The sequence below is a fragment of the Dermochelys coriacea genome, chromosome 6, assembly GCF_009764565.3.
Source record: "Dermochelys coriacea isolate rDerCor1 chromosome 6, rDerCor1.pri.v4, whole genome shotgun sequence".
Classification (NCBI taxonomy): Eukaryota; Metazoa; Chordata; order Testudines; family Dermochelyidae; genus Dermochelys; species Dermochelys coriacea.
This window is the reverse complement of record NC_050073.1, coordinates 122,390,433-122,413,318: the sequence shown is the minus strand read 5'-3', so window position 1 is coordinate 122,413,318 and position 22,886 is coordinate 122,390,433. Positions and strand designations below refer to the sequence as shown.

Sequence of the window (22,886 nt, the reverse complement as noted above, 5' to 3'; positions counted from 1 at the left end):
CGGCCGGGGGGGATATCCGGGGGGCAGCGAAGGGAGGGGGTGCGGCCGGGGGGGGATATCAGTGGGGGGTGCGGCCGCGGTGCGGGGGGGGGGTGCGGCCGGGGGGGGATATCCGGGGGGCAGCGAAGGGAGAGGGTGCGGCCGGGGGGGATATCAGTGGGGGGTGCGGCCGGGGGCACTGCGGGGGCCGGAGCTGCAGGCAGCGGGCCGCGGTTCCGGGCCGGCCGCTCGGGGGCCCGGGGGCGGGCGGGGGCCGCAGCGGGCGCGGAGCCAGCGGCGGGGCGGGGGGAGGAAGGCGGAGCCGCGCCGCTTCCTGTGCCCGGGAGGACGATCGCAGCCGCCGCTGGGCGGGGACGCCGCCGAGAAGCCGAGCTCCAGCTGCTGCCCCCCGGCCGAGCCGCGAAGGGCGCTAGAAGGTAAAAGCGCCAATCTCGGGGCGGCTCCGTTCAGCTCCCGCCCCGGGTGCTGCTGCTGGGTAGCCGGGGGAGGGCGAGTCTCGGCCGCCGGCTCGTTTTGTTAAACCAGCCCATTTACACCGGGGCAGGCAAGCGGCGCGACGCGGCTTGCACCCAGGTCCCCGCGAGCCGGAGCCGGAGCCGGAGCCGGAGCCAGGTGACGCGTGTGCATCGCTCCCCGGGAGCCGGCGCGGGGGCTCGGTTGCAACCCGTCTGCTCACACGCGCTGTACGGTGGTGGAGCGAGGCCGCCGCTGGAGGATGTGGATTGCAGTGATCACGGGTAAAAGCGTGCGCGGAAATTGCTTTGCTTGACAGCCATAGGTGTAGCTGGGCTCGAGAGATCCGCCTTGCGGGGCTGCAGTTTGCAAACGGTCCGGTCGTAGGGACTGAGGATCGCAGGGAAGCGGCCGCTAGACATGCCCACCCTGCTCAGATAACCACGGAAAGCGCCCACGCTTCGCGGGTAGGTGTTGGGTATATTTGACGTTGTTTACTCTAAAGCAAAGGAAGAAACGGGTTCGTTAGAAGCCGCAACCGAGCGTTGGTTTTAGCTGGAAATGCCCCGCTTTTGGAAGCATTTCCAGAGTGTTCATTTCAGCTTTCTAGACGAAATAGGCCGTGGCATTCAACCTGATGATGGTGAGATGGAGCACCAAAAAGTACTTCCTATGAAGTGAGCTGTAGCTCACGCAAGCTTGTGCGCAAATAAATGTGTTAGTCTCTAAGGTGCCACAAGTCCTCCTGTTCCTTTTTGCAAAAAGTAGAAGTGTAGATTGCTGGTCTCTTAGCAGAATGGTGGCCGGTAAACGAGGTGCAGAATGCTCTCCCTTCAGTCCTGGAGAGATCCTATGGTAAGTCTGTTTTAATTTAAAAATACCAGTGTCTCCTACTTCCCTTCGCAGTGCCATTCACAAATCGGAATACAGGGAAAGGACTGTTTTGGGTGTTCAGAATGTAAAAATTTTGCATGGAGAAACAGATTGGAGATTAAAGACTGTCAACAAAAATGAGACCTTTTACAAAGAGTCCAGTCTCCTCAACAAAGGTTTAATTTAGAATTTTTGATCCTCGGTTAATCAACTGATTTGCCATTGTAGGAAAAGCTTTTTCATGGATAAATGAGGTCTAGTGTTCCTTTTATTTATTTGTTTGTTTGGGGGAAGGGAAGGGGAGGAATTGTCATTTAACTGACATTAACCTTCCTTCCCGAAATAGTCAGTATAAAACCAAATTGGAGCATTTTATTCATACATAAATGTCTAATTCCCCATCTCTTTGGATTAGAATCTTTCCACCCCTTAAAGTTATCATTTTATACCACCGATGGAATACCAAAGTATTATCCACACCCTTACTCCACCTCATACAGAAGCAGTTGGACAAAGCACAAAGGAGCATCCATACAAAGGATTTGAGTTCAGATGATTATTTTTGTTACTGGGATTTAACAGGAAATACTGGTAATCTGTAACTGTTTAATGAGGAGTAACCATGGCAGAGGAGTAATTTGTCTACATTGCTGTTAGAAATATATGCAAAACTATATAAATGATATACAGATGCAGGTGGAAACAAACTTGGGGAACTTAATTCCCTGGCTTTGTTTTTCAAATAAGGGACTTGATGGAGGAGAATCCCTTGAAGTATAAGTCTTTCTTGCTACCTTGATTGAAAACGGTTTTATGTGTATACAAAAATCCCCATCTCGCTCATGCCACCCCCAAGATATTATTCAAGTTAGAGAATAATCAAATAAAAGGTAATGATCCTTAACTTGTAGGACAGAAGTCATTTTCATACTGTGATACCTGTTGTATTTAGCTCATTGTAGTCATTTAAAATTCAGTTTATTGTTTCCATATTTTATTGAAGGAGCCAGAGACTGGCATAAAGCTGATTTTTCTGGCCAACTCCCAGTCAGGATCCTCCCACTGCTCTCCCTAAGACAACACAGAAGCACAGCTTGTAGTTCTCTGCCCAGTAAACAAACCTCTGAATTGTCAGGTAGCTTGGACCAAAAGATTAACCAGTATTTCTGTGCTGTATAAGGGAAAAGGTTTCCATATATACTGGAAGCATGATATGTCCAGTGCAATAATGAGTTTTATTTTTGGTTGTTTTGGGGGTTTTTTTTGCTTATAGTTTGACTGTATTAACTGGATTTCACTGAATACATTTTGAGACTGAAATTTTTAATCCTCTTTTCTGCCATATGGCCAGTGGATGAACTGAAATATGACTTGATTAATTATCCCATAGAAAGCACTAGGGTGAAGCGCTTGTGTTTTTTAAATTGCCTGCATCTCCTGAGTAGATGTGGTGTGTTAGAAGCACTCGGTGCAAAAGCCTGTCTCTAATGCTGTAAAAGAGCCACGCGGAGATTCTTGATCAGCTTAATTTAAAGCAGTGCTCTGAATGCAGGCCCCATGTGCTGTTGAAGCACTTATTCAGAGGATTATAATAGGTCTTTTCTAATACACCACAAATCTTTTGATTATAGCATTTCTCAATTCAGCACAGCGTTGCGGTTGGTACTGTCCGTTCCCTACCCCATTGTTCACCATGAATATCGACATAAATCAGTACCATTAGGCTGCTGATCTATTCTACCTCAGTCATGGTACTGTTTGGATGAGATTCCTCCCCACTACCCTGCCCGGAACCAAGAAGGGACCAAAATATATTAGTTTTTTTGTTTGCTTTTGTTATGTTTACCCCAGAAAATAAACTCTCCCCCCCCCACCCCGTTTTAAAGCTGGCCTTAAGAAGAGCTCTGTGTCAGCTTGAAAGCTTGTCTCTTTCACCAACAGAAGTTGGTCCAATAAAAGATATATTACCTCACCCACCTTGTCACTCTAATCTCCTGGAACAAACATGGCTACAACAACACTGCTAACTACATAAGGAGTCATGTCTACATATTAAAAATATTTTTTCTGCTCATTACAGTATTAATTACTGTACCAGGAGCCTATCGGAAACAAGTATGGAACCGATGAGTATTTCCAGAATGGGGGATCAGATCATGGGTCCCCATGTCCTGTTGGTTCTTTAATATATTTTTTTCCTTGCACAGATGCATTTTCTGTTTTGCTTTAGGCAAGGAGGGGATGGAAGAAAGGGCAGATAGGGTGCCCTGATTTAGGGAGGGGCATTCTGGGTATAAGGAGCGTCCTAGAATATGATGCATCCACATCGTGTGGGAGTGGAAGGAGGGCATTCAGAATGCAGGAGGAGTTGGCAATTGTAGTGCAGGGGTGGGGGGATAGTGGGGAACCGGGCTGGAGAGTTAGGGAGGAGCCAGGTTGTGCACAGCCTTGGAGAAGGATTTGAACTGGATACAGAATGATCCATTTTCTTTACTGGGGCTGCTAATTGCTTTTAATGCAGCATTAGGGAGGCTTTTAAGCAGCATTCAGGAACGACTTGGCTGGCACTGTGAGTTTCTTGCTGGACTGCTTCTCTCCAAGGCATGCTTCGTGCCGCTCTGCTTTTCCATCCCAGTTATCCTTGTGACTGAGGTGTTAAAGGAGGGAGTGCCCACTTTACTTGCGGGAGTGCAGTGTGTACCTTCTGCTTGTGTTTGCCAATGAAAGGCGAATAAAAGCCAATGATGTATTTAATTTCCTTTATCTGCCAACTCAGCCTCTCCCTATGTGATGGGGATGTGTCTTCAGGCAATGCACAGGAGGTGAGAAATATTTGTGGTCATGTCTCTTTGTTTGGGAAGCCTTTTCCCTACTCCTTTGGGGGCAGTGTAGGTACTATAGCACACCCTGGGTAGATGGCAATCATATGGAAGGCGGTATGGTATATCTCTTGAGCAGGAGCGAGGAACAGAGCGAGTTCAACCAGAAAATGTCTGGGACTATAAGCTGTACAGAATTGAGGATCACGCCCTCCCCCCCCGCAAAAAAAAAAAAAGTCTTGGATTTTGCTGCCTGCAGCTTGGGAACTAATCTTGAAATGTGGGAGAACAGGTGTAGCAGTGAGGTTGTTTCCAGACCCTAGTGAGAGTCTGGTGTGGTATCTCTAGGGAATCCTGCTGGCAAAGCTCTTACTCCACAATCTCACCGGGGCTGGCAATTTGTTTGGAACATATTGACACTAGCTCTCCAGATGCAGAACACGTGGCAGAAATCGGCTCACCTGAGATCTTGGCATGAACAAGCACTGCCCTAGTGGGTTGCCACTGCAGGGTGCGCGTTCCAAGTTCAGTGAGTCTGGGAGCCTCTGCCCCATGCCAGCTGGAAGCTCCAGGGAGGGGTCAGTCCTGGTTAATGAAAACCTCTGTCCCATTAGAAAGCGATTGTAAAACACGGTTCAGACCAGACAGGGTTGCACTTAAAGTGCTGCTCTGTCTCAGGCAGTCTGCAGAGACATACGTTAAAGGAAACCTTGGGAGCTGCCTTGGCTTCCCATTCAACCGAAGTAGCTAGCCTCAGACGGGCTCAGCCTGTGCCCAAGTATCCAGCTCCGTGCCTTCTCTAGCCATCTATTTCTCATGCTGGCCTTTGAGAAATTGGCTTGCAACTGGATTTCGATTTCAGGGAAAGTTATAAACCTAGTTTCCTCCCTGTTGTTGAGTACTTCGGTGCGTGCGTTTCCTGGTGGCACTGCACTACCTCTGGGTGTGTGAGTGACAATGCAAGGAGCCAATACCACCTTAACCTCTTCTGGATGATGAGTCAGATTCTGCCCTCGCTTACACACCCATGCCACCGCAATGTGGCCAAAATCTGGCAAATCTCTCCCCTGGTGGGGGAACCTGGGGTACTGTAAGGTCACCATATCTGCTCTTAGGCCAACCACTCTGCCCACTCAGCTGCTAGCCTAGGATGTGTGGCCAGAAGATAGAGGGGCGTTCAGGCCTCCCTTTCACTTCAGTGATCCCCAGCCATCATAACAGCTCCTTGGGGTCCCTGCCCACTGGTGCAGGTTAGAGTAGCCTACCCCATAGCCAGGGACTGGCCTGGTGAAGAGCAGCCCCTGCTTGTGCAAACCCTCTCCTCAGCTGCACCGAGAACTCCTTGGCCAGAGCTTAGGATCTAGCTCAGTACCTTCATCCGCTTGGCTTCTGGCCAGTGAGCTGGCTTACCATGAAGAGTGAGCAGAATCCACAGGGTTTTTTGTTTGCGAGTTGTTTGCCTAGAAGGAACCAGCCAGTTAGCTGCCAAGAAAAGGCCGATTTCAAAGATGTGGAAGATGTAATGCAGAGGAAGAAGCATCAGCCATTCCGGCTGGATTTAGGCCAGGGTGACGTTCTGCTCTCGTTTTGAAAGGTGATGTTAGGTTGTGAGAGAAGAAAAGGGTTGATTTGTTTTCTGGCAAGCTCTAAATCATACTTGGTCCTGCAGTAACTTAAGATCAGCAGAGCTTTCCATAGTGTGTGTCTAGGTGAATGATTCATGATTTCTGCTCTGTATTTCCTAATTTGCCAATGAAATCTGCTTTTCATAGATGACCGCTGACAATGAGCCTTGGTTCTTGTTAGTGGAGGACAGTAATTGGCAGATGCATTGGAGAACAGCTGACTCTAGCCTTGGGGAAGATAGAATTAGAAGCGAGTAAAATGGACTGAGTGCGGGGCGAACAGAGCTTTGAGCTTCCACTGAACAGTGCTGAAAAAAGGCTAGTGAGAGCCAGTGTGGGCATAAGCCAAGCGGCCTGGAGGATGCTCCTTGCATGCTGGGGGCTGGATTCTCAGGGCTGCTGAGGCCCTAAGCTGTGGAAAGTGGCCTTAAAGCAACCAGAGATGGCCTATGGAGCATTTGCTCTGTGCAGGGGAACGCTGCTTGCCAAAAGCTGGCAGAGTCAGTGCAGCTGTTTTTTGCACCCCCTTCACTCCTCATACTGGGTGGGAGGAGGGGATGGTTTTGGGAGCAGGGAGGGGAACTCTGCTAGCCCTGATCCTCCACTGGCATAAGTTAGAGCTGCTGACCTGCAACTTTAACTTGTGCCTGGGTCGTTTGGTTCAGGGCTAGAGACCTGTAACCAAGTTCCTTCTCGGTTCGCCCTCTACTTAGCTGAGTTTGTTGGGGCGGAGAATCTGCCCCATCAGGTTAGAATTCCTTCCATTGTATTCTCTAATCCACTAGCAAACATCATTGTTTTAGTTCTACCTTTTAAAATAGGGCCACGAAATTGCAAACTATTTGCAACAGAAGCACATATGTTATCTCTAAACAATTGACAAAGTCCCATTAATTGGATTATAGTGCTGGGACTTCATAGATTTATTTTAGATGGCTGAAGCATACAAGGGGTTGTTTTTCTCTGCTCACGCCAAGAGGAAAGCAGACCCACATTCTGTCTCCAAAGATCACAGCAGCTGTGTTCCACGATAACTGAGGGGACGGTATTCCTGCAAAAGAGAGGGTGTGTGTGTGTGTGCGCGTGCGTGTGTGCCGTTTTCAGCCTAAAAACTGTGTGGCAGAGGCAACACTTTTTTTCTTTCTTTTTAAAAATCCGTGAGTCATTTTAAGAGAGAACCAACCTCCAGTACATGTGGTTACCATAGTAATTAGGCCTGGCAAGATGGCTGATTGTGCAATGTTAAATCCCTGTTGAAATCTCTCACCGGGAGAGACATGTAGTTGTGTGGACTCTAGGAGAGACCCTCGAGTTTTGGGGCCCGATCCTGTATGCCCCACCCAGGCGAAAGTCCCCAGGGAAGGTAGTGGGAATTTTGCCTTTGTGAAGAGCGCAAAACTAGACCTGAATGGTGGTAAATTTTGCCCTAGACTCCACAGCTGCAAAAGCTACCGTTGCCTGAGGTGTCCTAGCACACAGGGCCCTGGAGCTGGTTGTCCAAGGCTTTCAAGAAGACAGGCCCCCTTTCATCCCTCGCCTCTCGGGAGAAAGAAAAGGAGTACCCGTGGCACCTTAGAGACTAACAAATTTGTTAGTCTCTAAGGTGTCACGGGTACTCCTTTTCTTTTTGCGAATACAGACTAACACGGCTGCTACTCTGAAACCTCTCGGGAGAGTGTCAGTTACTAAGGGAGCTGAAATGCTGAAGCAAGGAGACAGGCTAGGGGGAGCGGGTTCCTCTTCTTCAGAGGGCACATGGGAGATGTTGTCTCTCTCTTGTGGCTCTCAAGTCATGTGTGCAGCGGGGCAGGGCCTGTGTGCTATGCTCTGGCTCTTCCCTCCCTCGGATTTTCCCTCCGATACTGCTGCTTGCTGCCACCTTCACTTTGAACGTTTTTTAGGGCTATTCCCTGAGTTTGGTTAAAAAGCCGAAACGATGCGCGGACACGGTGCCTCGGGCCCGACTGCGATTCTCCCGCCATGGCTAATCCTCATTCTTTCTTCTGCTTCTTTCCCTACATCCTTATGGGGTTCATTTCACTTCCTTGCTTCCACTTGTCTCATCTTTTTACTTTTTGCTTATTGGCTCATCAGTTCCGTGAAGCTTGCTTTGAGGTATCCCCCCCTCCCCTTTCTAAAACCTCGCCAGATGTTTTCTCATTACCGGCTTCTGCTTCAGTGTGTTGCTTTGCTGAAGTGTGGGCAAATCGGATTTTGAAGTCCTCCTCCCTCTACAGGCTCTCCTAAGATGGACAGATCTTGCATTGTAGCGATGGAGAGAGACATGCTTTAATGCTTTGAATGTAGGCAAAGAATGGCTCCTTCGCAGAGTGGATCTCTGTAGGCTAGAAGTCTCATACACCTAGTCCATGGGCTGGATCCCTGGCCTGTTTGATATCTGTATGTGGCTTGCATTGTATCCAATTTTGGGGAATCTAAGCTTTCATTTTAAAACCCCCTCTATTTTTAATCATCAGCATTGTGAAGAAAGTTTCCGTTTGAATGTCATTGGTATGGTGTTCTCTGCCAGATTTGGAAGATAGCCTGAAACACTGGCTTTGAGAGGTGTGAGCTCCTCACTTGCACTAATCACACAAACTTGAAAAATTAATTCCAGGTGATGAAGTCTAAAATTTCATTTATCTCAGGAAGGCTGTGATCTCTGGGCAAGCGTCTCATTGACATCAGTGGGAGATCTGCTGGGGATTTAGGATATAGCCCTAAATTGATACCTCTGCTCATGGGGCCATAGTTAAACATGGGATTTGACCCTCTCCCCTGAAAGAGTTTGACACCACTCATGTAAATGTCACTGTTTCAAACTATTACAAATATGATGCACTGGCGGGGGGGGGGGGGATTACATTGGAGTGGGGAACAGTTTCATTTCAGCTGCATCTTGCACCCTGCCTTCAGCTAGACTTTTGCAGACGGAGCACCACTCACCTAAGAAAACATTCTAGCACTTACAAACAGCCGGCCAGCTTTCAGCTCTTAGCCTAACTTATAGCAGGAACCAGGAGGTCAGATAAAAGTTTAAACTCACATGAGCTTCGATGGAAGCAGGAATAGCAAATAGGCATCTGGGAGTTACTTATGTGGTTCAGACCCTTTCCTCTTTTCTAGCTGCTGCTGTTCTTCTTTTTGGTTCCTTATTCATGTCCGTTTCTTCTTGTCCCCATCTACAATAACAGTTGGAGTCCTAAGGAAATGGTGAGGTGTCACTGGTGAATGCTGAGGCCAGATCTAATGAGCATGCAGCGTTTTGGGTGTAGAACCTGTGACTGAGGGTGGCCCCTGTGAATCTGGATGTTTGAAATCTAGCCCTGTCACCTCCGCAGAGAGCCAGGCCTGACTGCTTAAACACACAATGGCTTCCCCCCAAGGGCAACGCACAGGGCAGGGGATGCCCCTTAAATTGGCCGTCTTGCAGCAGTAGCTGTGCATACAAATCTAATTCACTGGCAGAAGTCAGAGGGAACTGCTGCTTCGCAGGCAAGTGCTCTATGGCTGTGCTAAAGCAACGACGATTGGGGTTCAAGTCAGTCAAGACAGCTCCAGCCGGAATCCGTGCTCTGCAAGCGAAAATGTGCTTTATTTAAGACCGAGAAACGTAATACTCAATGTGGGAGGAAAGTTAAGTTGGTGCAACATTGTGGTGAGCAAAGCATCAGTAAATACAGTAAAAAGAAAAGGAGTACTTGTGGCACCTTAGAGACTAACAAATTTATTAGACCATAAGCTTTCGTGAGCTACAGCTCACTTCATCGGATGAAGTGAGCTGTAGCTCACGAAAGCTTATGCTCTAATAAATTTGCTAGTCTCTAAGGTGCCACAAGTACTCCTTTTCTTTTTGCGAATACAGACTAACACGGCTGCTACTCTGAAACCAGTAAATACAGTGTTAAGGTTCCCATGCCAGCCGTAACCTGGGCCTTGTGTTGTTTCATATGCTGTTAACTTGCCTGGCTTTATATAAAATATGACTATTAATGCAAATACTATATATACCCAAGGAAATCAGATGATGGTCGCTGTGGAAACCAAGACTTTTTGAATTTCCTGACTAGTGTGCAGAGAACCTCACTCATCATTTTGCATTAACAGTTTATGGTGCTTACCTTTTCTAAAGGCCAATCTGTGATGGGCGGTGTGAGCTTCAAATGTATGCACCAAACACTTATTGCAACTCTTAATTGACTGCAGCTAGGGTCTGGCTCCAGCTGCATAGGGGGTCTGATCCATTGAAGTCCTTGGGAGCATTTCCATGGACTTTGACGGGCTTTGGTCGAAACCCATAATTCGTTGATTAAGGTTGTTTGAAAGTGGAGCTCTCTCCAAAGATTTGAGGGTTTGGAGAGGGTGGGAGCCTGAGACAAACCACTCCTGGGTTTGGGTTATGAGGCCAAAGCCCAATTGACGAAGTCTGAAAAACCCAAAACCACTCTGGTTTTGTTCGCTGTTCCATCCAGAGCTCCCCAGCTTGTTGCACTGTAAAGCAGTTAGTGCCCAACCGTGTGTAGCACAGTCCGGGTCTTGGACAGCTCCATCACTTTTGTTTTATTAACCATACTACTTCAGACATGTCCAGATCACGTGTCGTCCCACGGCACATTTAAAAGAGATCTATATTTGGAGATATCTGAATTCAAAGGGAGTCTCTCTTAAGATTGACTTTAGCCATGAAAAAACACATTTCTCCTCGCTTCCTCACGCCCAGTGAAGAAATGAGCAAATGGAATTGTTCCAAGCTTTACAAATAAATGAATCATCTGCCTGCAGAACACTCCATGGTGACTTGGCAATGGATGTACTGTGACTGCTGCTGCTTAAGCCAAATCAAACTAGTTTTCATCCTTATCTTGTCCTCCCCTTGCTCCTCACTCATTAATTTTCTTCACTTGTTATCTCTCACCATCATTGTCGCTCAGTCTATATAGTTTGTCCGAGAGAGGATCAAGAGGTGACTTGACCATGGTCTACAAGTACTTACATGGGGAGGAGATTTCTGATAGAAGATGGCTCTTTAATCTAGTAGGAAAAGGTGTAACGAAATCCAGCCGTTGGAAGCTGAAGAGAGACAAATTCAGAGTAGGAATAAGGTGCAAATTTTTAACAGTGTGGTTGGTGGGTAATTAAGCATTGAACAATTTATCTAGGGAGGTGGTGGATTGTCCAGCTCTTGCAGTCTTTAAATTAAGGCCGGATGTCTTTCTAAAAGAGAAGCTCTAGTTCAAACTGAAGTCATGGGCTTGATGCAGATGTTACTGGCTGAGGTTCTCTGGCCTGTGTGATGCAGGAGATCGGACTCGATCATAACGATCCCTTCTGGCCTTAAAATTCATGAATCCTCTGGTAAGGTGGTCAGCTCTTTGAGGAAGGGTATGTCTCTTTATTACACAGGCACGTCGCTCTATACAGTGGAACCCAGATCCCTGATTGGGGTCTTTATGTGCTACAGCAATACAAATAAATAATTATAATTAAGAACATAAGAATGGCCATACTGGGTCAGATCAAAGGTCCATCTAGCCCAGTATCCTGTCTACCAACAGTGGCCAATGCCAGGTGCTCAAGAGAGAGCGAACCTAACAGGTAATGATCTAGTGATCTCTCTCCTGCCATCCATCTCCACCCTCTGACAAACAGAGGCTAGGGACACCATTTCTTACCCATCCTGGTTAATAGCCATTACTGGACTTAACCTCCATGAATTTATCCAGTTCTCTTTTAAACCTCCATGAATTTATCCAGTTCTCTTTTAAACCTTGTTATAGTACTAGCCTTCACAACTTCCTCAGGCAAGGAGTTCCACAGGTTGACTGCGCTGAGTGAAGATAGACTGAGACAAGTATAAGCCTGAGCGGTTTTTTTTCCTCCCCCAATTACAAGTGCTTGGAAATGGGACTCTTAGAATGAAGTTTTCTCTCGGTCATAACTAGCATCAGACTTGTATGTAACTGTCAATATCTTCCTGGTGCCAGGAGCTGACTGACTAACTAGTGATTTAGATTACTCAGAGAAGTTGAACGTGAAATCAGTCTTGGAGCAGCTCATGGTGAAAGCGATGCCCTTTGCCACCCTGGCTGAAATTACAGCAATCCAGCTACACTAGTCACCCTAATTGATTTAAGTGTATAGCTTTAAATGGGTTATTGTGATCCACTTATTCGGTGTGACCGCAACATGAATGGGTGTTGCAGGACTGGGAAGCAGACAAATGAGAGAGATACTGTACTAACTTTTCACACTTGTTAGATAAGCTCTTCTAGCTGATGTGTGGGTGGGCCGGTGGGTGGCATCTTGGTAAATAGGTTTATCAAGCAGTCCTGTAGTCCTACCACCACAGCCTTAGGGAAGAACATTTCCCATAATTGTTACTAAAAGCAGTTTTTCTTGCCGGAAAAATTGCTGGCCACAGCTAGGTGCTGATAGAGTAAACCTAGTCCAAGAGATAATAGGACGATATAAGCCAACTAGCAAATTTAAGTAAGATGTCTGAACATCAGTTAAGGAAGTGTTATTTTACCCCAATCGTTGGATCCTCCTGTCCCCATGCAGCAGAAAGCTCACTTGATTTCCTAGGGAGTTGTGCACACTCAAGTCTCAATCTTTCAGTGTGATGGATGTGGATGCACTTGTGTGTCCAGGCTGCGTCCTGTAGAAGTCAGTGATGTTCACCAAAGGTGCAGGGCAAGGTCATGCAGGGCCAGACACCAGGAAGATTTTGGGGGAGATTTTCTTATGGTTTTGAAGCAGAGACAAGAATGGGCTAGCAGAACATTGCTCTGCATTACCCGTTGTGATAAAACACCCAGTGCACGAAATCCAATGGATAAGTAAAAGGAAGGAGGAATATGCTTATGTGATATGGACTTTGTGGGTAAGATTTTTCACAGCCGTCTATGGGATCTGGAATCCAGTTCCCATAAGGACCTCCCACACAAGGTTAAAATGAATGGAAATTGACTTCAGTTGCAATAGGGGGATTGGATGTCCAAAGAGGATGAGGTTTTTTTAAATGGTAATTTAGGTTTGCTCAGAAGTAGGAGAGAATCTCCCTCTCCCAGGTTTTCCTTGTGTGTAGAGCATTTAAACAAAGAGAGGCTTATTGCTATACTGTTGAAATTAAACTGTGTCCTCTCAGCACTCTCTGGAAACTGCTGTGCTCTTTGGAGCAAAGCCAGTCCAGAAAGGTGTGCTTCAGTCTCTTTTTAAAATGCCAAGATTATTCAACAGCACCTAAGGAACGTGAGTTTTAATCGCTGCCGTGGTCTGTCAGCTGTGGGATCTAGGAGGGATTGGGGGGCAAAGAGATGGGAATCAAAGTAGTTTTAGGGATCACAGTCACAGGGTGGCTGGCCCTTTAAGGGCAAATGGAGCCTCAGCCCCACCTATGACTAGATGTGCTCACCTCCCCAGGTGGGTAATAATGAATGAGGTCATGTGATTAATTCAGGCCAGGCCTGGAGAGAGAAGGGAGGAAGGGGCAAACTCCTGGGCTAGTTTTTGGGGCAGGGGGTTTAACTCTCCCACCAGGCAGGACAAAAGCCTGGGAGCAGCTGATGGAAAAAGCGGGAAGTAGCAAGGCTCCTGCAGGAACCCTGGAAAACCAGGAGGAAAGCGGCAGAAGCAGCTGGTTTGCTGACCACGTGGAGCCAGATGGCTGGAAAAGGCAGGTGGAGGCCTGTGGAGAATTCTGACGAGATAGGGCTAGGCATAGACACCGGCCCCGTGGGAACTCCGGGGCTGGAGCACCCATGGGGAAAAATTAGTGGGTGCCCTGCACCCACCGGCAGCCAAGCTCCCCTCACCTCCTTCCCCAGCCTTAACGTGCCGCATCCCTGCTTCTCCACCTACCTCTCAGCACTTCCCGCCACCAAACAGCTGTTTGGCAGCGCTTAGGACTTTCCAGGGGGGAGGAGTGGGGACACGGCACGCTCAGGGGAGGCGGCGGAGAAGAGCCGGGGCGGGGACTTGAGGGAAGGGGGTGGAGTGAGGGCGGGGCTAGGGGCAGGGATCGAGCACCCACCGGGAATTGTGGAAGTCGGCGCCTATAGGGGCTGGGTATAGCTTATTTTGAGACTTGACTTTCAGGATTGTTTTAAACTGTTCTGTTAATAAATCCAGGCCCCCAGGAAGGATGTCACTGAAGAAAAAGCCTTTGTGGCTTATTCCTGGGAACTGAGCAGAAGGCAGCTGAAGCAGAGCCGCCATAAGGTCGGGCCTCAGGAGGTGGTTGATATCGTTAGTCATCAAGTGGAAATTTAGTCAGTTTAAAAAAAAACAAAACAAGTAAGTAGTGGTGTCAGATACTACTCCTACCCTTGGGTCCCCTTCCTAGGGCTTGTGGCTTACAATCACATTTTCCTATTTTAAAGTGCTTTTGTTTAGTCTGTTGCTTTGGGAAATATCTGTGCAGAGCCAACTGATGGTTTCTGGAGGAGAAGCACTGAATTAGGGAATCTGTCTACACCGAAAGTGCTGTCAAATGCAGAATGAACAAACTGGGGGGGGAGGGAGAGGGTGGGAAATGGGGAAAGAAAACTTGTTGTTTTCTCATTTCTTTCACTTATAGCCATCTCGGGTGTTTAAAATCATCTGAAGAGAAGGAGGAGTTCTTAGCTTGTCGGTGTCCCTTAAGTTGCAGGTGGCTAACGCAGCATGTCTGTGAGGAAGAAAACCACCATTAAGACCGAAAAAACAAACGGACTCAACCAGTTTGATGGTGTCAGCTCAATGCTAACCAGGAAACTGTTTGCATTGCTTCTCTGCATGTCTTGTCCCACTTTTAGCTCCTACTGAGGTGCTCCGTGATATTATCCTAATGGTCTCTGATCGTTTTTGGGGCCTAGGGGAGACTGAGAAATATAAGGCCACTAAAATGTTTGGGATTCTTGTTTCTCTTTGAAGCTGCTCATCTTGCGCTCCACAAAAATCTTCCTTTCTGCTGTAGAGGATCTGTTCTATTGTAAGAAATCAACAAGATGAACTCCTGTCCCTCATTAAAGTCCCTGGAAAAATGCCCATTGACTTAAATGGGCCTAGGATTTCACCCACTGCACTCGTGGGTAAACAGCACTAGAGCCCTTATGTTTAAGCCCATTAATATAGGCATCTGCAAGTTGAGCTAAGGGAGAATTCCTGCAGCTACTACTAGTAGTAATAATACCTAGCTTTTATGTAACCCCTCTTCATCAGGAGATCTCAAAGCACTTTACAAAAGAGGTCAGTATCCTCTTCATTTTATACATGGGGAAAGTGAGGCACTGGAGTGACTTGCCCATTGTCACCCAGCAGGCCAGTAGAGGAGCTAGGAATAGAACCCAGGTCTCCTGAGTCCCAGTCCAGTGCTCTGTCCACTAGACCAGCAGTTCTCAACCGGGAGGCGGGGTCTGAGAGTCCTTTCGGTTGGGGCCCCCCTGCTGAAACCCTGAGCTATGGAGCTGAAACGGTGCAGTGCGGGGCTGAAGCCCTGAGTTCCCCTTCCCTCTCCCCCCTTAAGCCAGGAGCAGCATGGGGCTGAAACCCTGAGCTTCCCTCTCTGCTGAAGCTGGGAATGGTGGGGCGGAAACCCCAAGCTCCCCTCCCACCCCCTGCTAGCAAGGAATGGGGCTGAAGCCTTGAGTCCATACGCAGAGTTAAGGGGGCACAAGGGTGTTGCCACCCCCAAGCTGTAGTGCCTTACCCAGAATGGGCTTGTCCTGGGGGCAGCTCCATGCCCCTCCACCCCATCCCTCCTCCTCTCCCTCAGGCCCCCACCTCTGGTCAGATCCTTAGGTGGGAAGCTGGAGCCAGGCAGCTGCTCCTCTGGCTGTGGTGGCGCCATGGAGCGGGCAGCTGTGGCATTCCCCTGTCTGCTGCTGCTGCCCGGGGTTGCGGCTGCTCCTCAGCCCCTAGCCCCCTTTGACTGCTCACGCAGCCGATCAGAGCTGCCCAGGCTCCGGGTCTGGCAGCAGCCTCAAAAACAAAAAGGTTGAGAACCCAGTAATAGAAAGACCCTCATCCTCTCTGTGGTCCGGCCACTAGATGACAATCTCACGCGCACCTTTGACTTGCCTATTAAGTGTGTATTGTCTGCAGCCTGGACGTTAGTTACTCTTCACCATGGAGGAGACATTCCCACAAGCCATGAACAGATGCACTACGCTGTCTAGCGTTTGCCAGCGTCCAGTGATTGCGTGTCTTGCTATCTTGTGTTACCCCTGTTTTCTGATTCATTGAGAATGTGTTAAAAATCTGACCCGTGAGCCTCCAGTTTGGAATGTATCCCCTGAGAGGAAATTGACCCGCTCACCATAGAATTTAGCTTGCAAAATGCTAGGCTGTGTACAGACACCCAGTAAGAGGCGGTCCCTGTCCCAAAGATCTTGCAGTGTAAATGGATAAAGGGTGGGATGGGAAACAGACACAGAAATAGATTGTCAAGGTCATGCAGCAGGCCGGGGTGGCATTGGGATTTGAACCCAATTCTCCTAATTCCCAGCCGACTGGCTCATCCCATGGACTACGTTGCTGCAAGCAGGAGTTCTGTCATATGTAAGTTTAAGGATTATGGGCTATCAGAAAGGTTCAAACATTGGACCTTCAGGTCCCCAGCATGTACCTCTACCACCTGAGCTTAAGGGGTAACTGTTTCACATCGCATGACAGCTCACTGTAATAATGACAGCTGGTAGCATTGCTATTAAGATGTCCAACATGTCCCATTATAAGACCTGTTTTCAGTGCCATGTAACTTTGTACCTCAGTTCCCCATCCATAAAATAGGGCAAATCCCTCTCATCTCATAGGGGTGCTATAAAAATAAATCCGTTCTGTATTTGTGAAGCGCTCAGATAATGTCGTGATGAGGACCACAGACAAGCCCGGGAGGAAACTAATCATTCTGATTTCAGAGCAAGGTTTGAGTAGTGTGGGGTGAACAAGGCCTTGGGACGCATTGTACAAGGAGAAAAGGAGGACTTGTGGCACCTTAGAGACTAACAAATTTATTTGAGCATAAGCTTTCATGAGCTACAGCTCACTGCATCTGATGAAGTGAGCTGTAGCTCACGAAAGCTTATGCTCAAATAAATTTTAGTCTCTAAGGTGCCACAAGTACTTCTTTTCTTTTTGCGAATACAGACTAACACGGCTGCTACTCTGAAACCTGTCATTGTACAAGGAGGAGAAAACAAAACTGGATAGATGCTCATTACCGAGCACACTCCATCCTGTGCACCGAATGAGGCAGGGGTCCTGTGAATGAAATATGTGATCATGTAATTAAAGACTGTCAAATTAAGGGGCCAAATTAAGCTGCACAGGCATCCTTAATTGTAGCATTTCCTGCATGTTCAGTGCTTGGCTTTGCAATGTTCCTTTAACGCAGTACTCTATAGAGTATGCAATGCACGATGAGGGGGTGTGGCATAAAACTTTTAGCGGCATGAAATAGCAATATTGGTGTTAGCTGGGTGTGCGAAGCCATGAGTGAGGTTATGCAGGTTGTTCCAAACGCATGCTGATAAAACCTCCATACCACACAGCCAGGTATACCCAGGGATATTACAGAAAACCCACTTTTGAAATGTTAGACTTCTTAAAACTTTTATTGGGGCTATTTCTTGTGACCCTCCACCTGTGAAACCAGAGGGGTTGGGGAGAGAAATGTAAATTAATACATTGAAAATATCTCTGTATGTCCCCTGAAATAGCTTGTCTGCACATTGCAACATCTGAGCTTAAAGAAACCCAGTTGCTCGGGGGTTTGCTGGGAACCTCCCCTTAAAGTGGTTTAAGTTCCTGTTTCTAGCTCTGTTACAATGTTAGATACCAGACCTTCAACCAATCACTAGCCCAGGTCTTCAGAAGGGGTGTGATACTGGGGGACGGGGGACTATTTTTGCACCAGGCTGCTTGTATTTTTCTGATTGGTGTCTATATGAAGCTGCTCAGAGGTTTGGTATGTTAAAGGAAATCTTTAGGATATGTCTGTGTGCAATTAGACACCCATAGCTGGCCCATGCCAGCTGACTCGGGCTAAGGGGCTGTTTAACTGCGGTGTAGACCAGTGGTTCTCAACCTTTACAGAGTACTGTACTCCTTTCAGGAGTCTGACTTGTCTTGTGTATCCCCAAGATTCACCTCACTGAAAAAACTACTTGCTTACAAAAATCAGGCATAAAAATACAGAAGTGTCACAGCCCCACTATTCCTGAAAAATTGCTGACTTTCTCATTTTTATCATATAATTATAAAATAAATTAATTGGAATATAAATATTGTACTTACTTTTCAGTGTTTAGTATAAACAAGTCATTGTCTATATGAAATTTTAGTTTGTACTGACTTTGCTAAGTGCTTTTTATGTTGTAAAACTAGGCAATATCTAGAAGTGTTGATGTACCCCCTGGAAGACCACTGCGTACTCCCAGGGGTACATGTACCCAGGGTTGAGAACCACTAGTGTAGTCATTCCAGCTCAGGCTAGAGCCTGGGCTCTAGGACCCTGCGAGGTGGGAGGGTCCCGGAGCTTGGGCTCCAGCCCGAGCCTGAATATCTACACCGAGGTTAAACAGCCCCTGAGATCAAGTCAGCCGGCATGGGCCAGCCGCAGGTGTCTAATTGCAGTGTAGTGGGCAGAGTGCAGGTTAGAGAAATCTAAGGTTCATTGTAAACCCCCGTTTATTACCCACAGAGATCATCCCCATGTGCAGGGAGCGGTTAGTGCTCACTGCCGGAGCAGCTGTTCGCACAAAGCGCCTCTGCAAATAGACATAGACATTTAATTATGGAATCTCTGGTGTTTACAACACTTCTAGAGATCAGTAAGAGACAAGAGCTGCTACTCTTAACCTACCCACACAGATGGAGCTAGGCGACACGTAGCATTTTCCTGATGACTGACTCCTCCAGAAAAATAGTGGCATGGTTAAGAGTATGTTTGCGCTAATTATAGCAAGGTCCTTCCAGCTCTGTCATATATATTGCAAAATATACACTCCTCCGGCAGTATCATAGCACTGTTCTTGGGAAGCTAGCTTCTTCTGTGTTTAAAAAAAAATGGGCATTCTTATAAGGAGGACAGTGATAAAGAACGGAGAATTTTAAAATTGGGAATGATGAGGACATATTTTCCTCTTTCCCTATTGCAGGTGGTTATGTGCGTAACTTCCATTCTCTACCCTTCCACAGAAAGCCTGCAAAGTCCTATGCACCGCTAAGTCCCTAGCGATGCCAACTGTTGCGATTTTATCGCATGTCTTGTGATACTTGGAGGCTTTCTTAAAGCCCCAACTCCTGGAGGCACGTGATTAGGAAAGAATCTAAGTTTCCGTTTTTTTTCTTAAGTAAGTTTTTAGCCACCATGGTTGGGGAGAAAAGCTTGAAAATGTGACCCTATTGCACCCCAAATGCTGTAAAACAGAGGCAAATAAAATAACCCCCAAATCACTCAGATTTTTAAGTCAATATTCTGATTTTTTGGGAGCCTGACTCATGATTTTTGAATACTTGTGGGTGGCAATTCTGAGTCCGTTGGTCATTTACCGTACTAGTGTCTAGTACGTTGGGATCCTGATCTGGTCGAGGTCTGTAGATACAATATCATAGAAATCGTAGGAATGTAGGACTGGAAAGGAACATGATAAATCATCTAGTCAGTCCTGTGTACTGAGGCATGGCTGAGTGTTAAGACCATCCCTGACAGATATTTGTCTAACCTGTTCTTGAAAACTTCCAATGATGAGATTCCACAACCTTCTTGGGCAATTTGTTCCTGTGCTTAACAGCCCTGACAGAAGTTTTTCTTAATGTCCAATCTAAACCTCCCTTGCTGCAATTTAAGCCCATTGCTTCTTGTCCTATTCTCAGTGGTTAAGGAGAACCATTTATCAACCTCATCTTTATAATAACCTTTTACGTACTTGAAGACTGTCTTCAGGTCCCGTCTCAGTCTTCTGTTCTCCATCCTAAACCATGTCATGTTTTCCAGACATTTAATCATTTTTGTTGCTCTCCTCTGGACTTTCTCCAGTTTGTCCATATCTTTCCTGAAATGTGATGCCCAGAACTGGACACAATACTCCAGCACTGTTACGGGCTCGGCTGAGTAGAGTAGAAGAATTACTACTTGTCTTTCTTACAACAATCCTCCTAATACATCCTAGAATGATGTTCGCTTTCTTGTGACAGTGTTACATTGTTGACTCATATTTAGTTTGTGATCTACTGTAACCCCCAGATCCTGTTCTGCTGTACTCCTTCCTAGGCAGTCATTTCCCATTTTGTGTTTGTGCAACTGATTAGTCCATCCTAAATATAGTATTTTGCATTTGTCAGTGTTGAATTTCATCCTCTTTATGTCAGACCATTTCTCTGGTTTGTCACGATCATTTTGAATTGTAGTGCTTGCAACTCCTCTCAGCTTATCGTCCGCAAACTTTATAAATGAACCCTCTCTGCTGTTAATCCAAATCATTTTATGGAGATATTGAATAGAACCAGACTCAAGGCAGATCCCTGCAGAACCCCTCTCGATACGCCCTTCTGGCTTGACTGTTATTCATTGCAAACTATAATATATACTAATATAAATTACTATGTCCCAAAAGCATGTTTTGAAGGTTTGTGGCATTTAGCGATGCATAGGCCTTATGCACTGGGACTTGTGGAAACTATGCTTACACATAGAAGGGAAGGGGGACAGAACAATTAGGTAGTGCTGGTTGAGGGGAAAAATTTACCAAAAATGTTGAATTTTTTTTCCTCCCCACCCCCACCACAAATTTCAAATTTTAAAATGTCACAATTTGTTGGGTTTTTTTAACCTTCTCTCTACTATATATGTTATATTCTAGCATTTTAAAAGACTGTGGGTGCAGATTTATCTAGCCCTTAAGAATGCCCTGGCTGGGGATAGATTTGTTAACAGATTCTAAGGGTCAAAAAAAGAATTTCAAATTCTAAGTGCCCAATGTCATCTATCAAAGCTGGGTCTTGCTGCTTTCAAAGTAAAGCCCACAGTGATTTAAATAATAATTTATAAAAAAAAATGTTAAATTTCTACACTGTATTTCAACCCTTACTCCTGGGGGAATTCTGCACATGTGCAGAATTCATGTCCCCCCACAGATTTCTTTGCTTTACTGCAGAAAAATGACTTTCTGAAGGGGAAGCAAAGGGAAGCCACAAGAGCGGCTATGCAACCCTCACTAGCAGTATGCTTTTGGTGTCCAGGGCAGCAGGCAGAGAGGTAAATCACTGTGGGGGAGGGGGCGGGACTGGGGAAGACCCAGGTGACTCCTACCCTGCGCCAGGCCCAGTTGCTAGTCCCAGCTGGGCTGGGGAAGACAGAACTTCCTCTTCGCCTGCACAGCATCCAGGGCTGGGTCAGACCCACCCTCAGATTTCTCCCCAGGCTGCAGGAAGCTCTGCAAACTACTCCCTGCTTCCTGCACCCATCGCTCCTTAGCTGCAAGGGGAGGGATCACTGTACAGGGAGCTACTCCCCCATCCGCCCAAACCCTGTGCATCCAGACCCTCTCATACCCAGACCCTCCCGCTGAGCCTCACCACCCTCTTGCACTCTGAGCCCCCCTCATGAGCCCCACTTCCTCTGCAACTGGACCAACCCGCTGAGCCACCCACACCTGGATCCCTGCCCCACCAAGCCCCACTCCCCCCAGCATCTGGACCCCCCCATACCCAGACGCCCCTGCTGAGCTCTGTCCATCCCCAGGTGCCCCCCAACCCCACTGAGCCCCCAATCACCTTCACCTGGACCCCAACTGCAGAGTCCCATTACTGTTGCACCCAGAACCCCTCAGCATGCTCCTGTGCATCCAGATCCCCCACTGAGCTGCCCGCATCCAGCTTGCCCCACACAGAACCCTCTCAACTCACATCTGGATCCCCCCACACTAAACCCCTCCACACTTGGGTCCTGCTGGGCTGAGCTGCCTGCCCACACCTGGTGCACCTGGCATGGAGGGGCAGGACCCTGGGGTGTTTCTGGGGCAGGCCCAGTCCTTGCGCTGTGTCAGGATTGGGTGCAGTCTCGCCTCTGAGTCCATGTCCTGGAGGCAGAGGGGGAGCAGCTGCCGAGTGATCTCCCACCTCTGTGCAGCCAGTGGCCTGTGTTTCCCCAATGCCATGCTGGAGCCTCCACATTTATTTGACAAATAAAATTTACAGAATTTTGCAGAAATTTTAAGATATTGTGCGCAGAATTGTAAAATTTTTGGTGCAGAATGCACTCGAGAAAACCCTGCGTAACCGATGCCTGCTTGGCGTTCTGTCCCCCTCTAGTGGCATTTAGCCCAGCTACAGATTGATGAGTCTGCTACAACCATGGCTAATAGTCATGCAGCTTTTAGCTCATGCAGTAGCTGCTCATACATTAAGCTTCAGAAGTCCCAGGTTTGATCCTGTCCGCTGACAAGAGGGGTCTGTCATTTTGCACAAGGCAAAAATGCCTAAACCTCCTGAAAAACAGAGTTTATAGTGGGGGAAAAAATGGAAACTGACCATGGATGAGAGTCATAGATGAGATGTTTTTATTAAAGTGAAACGACTGGAGGAAGATGATTTTGTGCTCCTAAAGCAAGCTGTAGTGAAGCATTCAGTCATCTTGCACCCTTGTGGAAATAAGTAGTCAACAGAGAGGTCCATTGTCTGTTTCGCTAGGTTGAGGTATTGATGCTCTGAAGAAATGGAAGAGGCATCAAAGCCTGGCGTAGACACCGACTCCATGGGTGCTCTGGGGCAGGAGCACCAACAGGGAAAAAAATAGTGAGTTCTCAGCATCCACCAGCCGCAGCTGTTTGGTGGCACCCCCGACCAGCTGTTTGGCAGCTTAGGGAGGGGTTTGAGGGAAGGTAGAGAGCAGCGGTGGGCGGGAGCCTCAGGGAGGGGGCTGGAGGAGCGGAACGCAGGTGGAGCCTCAGGAGAGGGGGACGGAGTGAAGCCTTGGGGGAAGGGACAGAACAGGGGCGGGAAGAGGTGGAGCGAGGGGCAGGGCCTTGGGGGGGGAAAGGGCGGAGTGAGGGCAGGGCCTCAGGGTGGAGCCCCCCCCCCAAGGAAAACCAAAAGTCAGCACCTACGCCTGGTGCCATTACAGGAATGTGATTTG

General features: G+C 47.6%; 1 protein-coding gene across 3 annotated transcripts in view; it reads left to right on the top strand.

Annotated features, from left to right (window-relative positions):
• The first annotated feature begins 332 nt into the window (after positions 1-332).
• GNG2 (G protein subunit gamma 2) overlaps positions 333-22,886 on the top strand; it is a 94,012-nt gene continuing 71,458 nt past the window's right edge. Inside the window, exon 1 of one of the 3 annotated variants that reach the window (XM_038406555.2) lies at positions 333-416. The gene's annotated coding sequence lies outside the window, so the exon portion shown is untranslated. Of the gene's footprint in view, positions 417-496; positions 738-782; positions 921-22,886 lie in introns of those variants that run through there. The other 2 variants (XM_038406556.2, XM_038406559.2) reach the window with 2 other exon arrangements.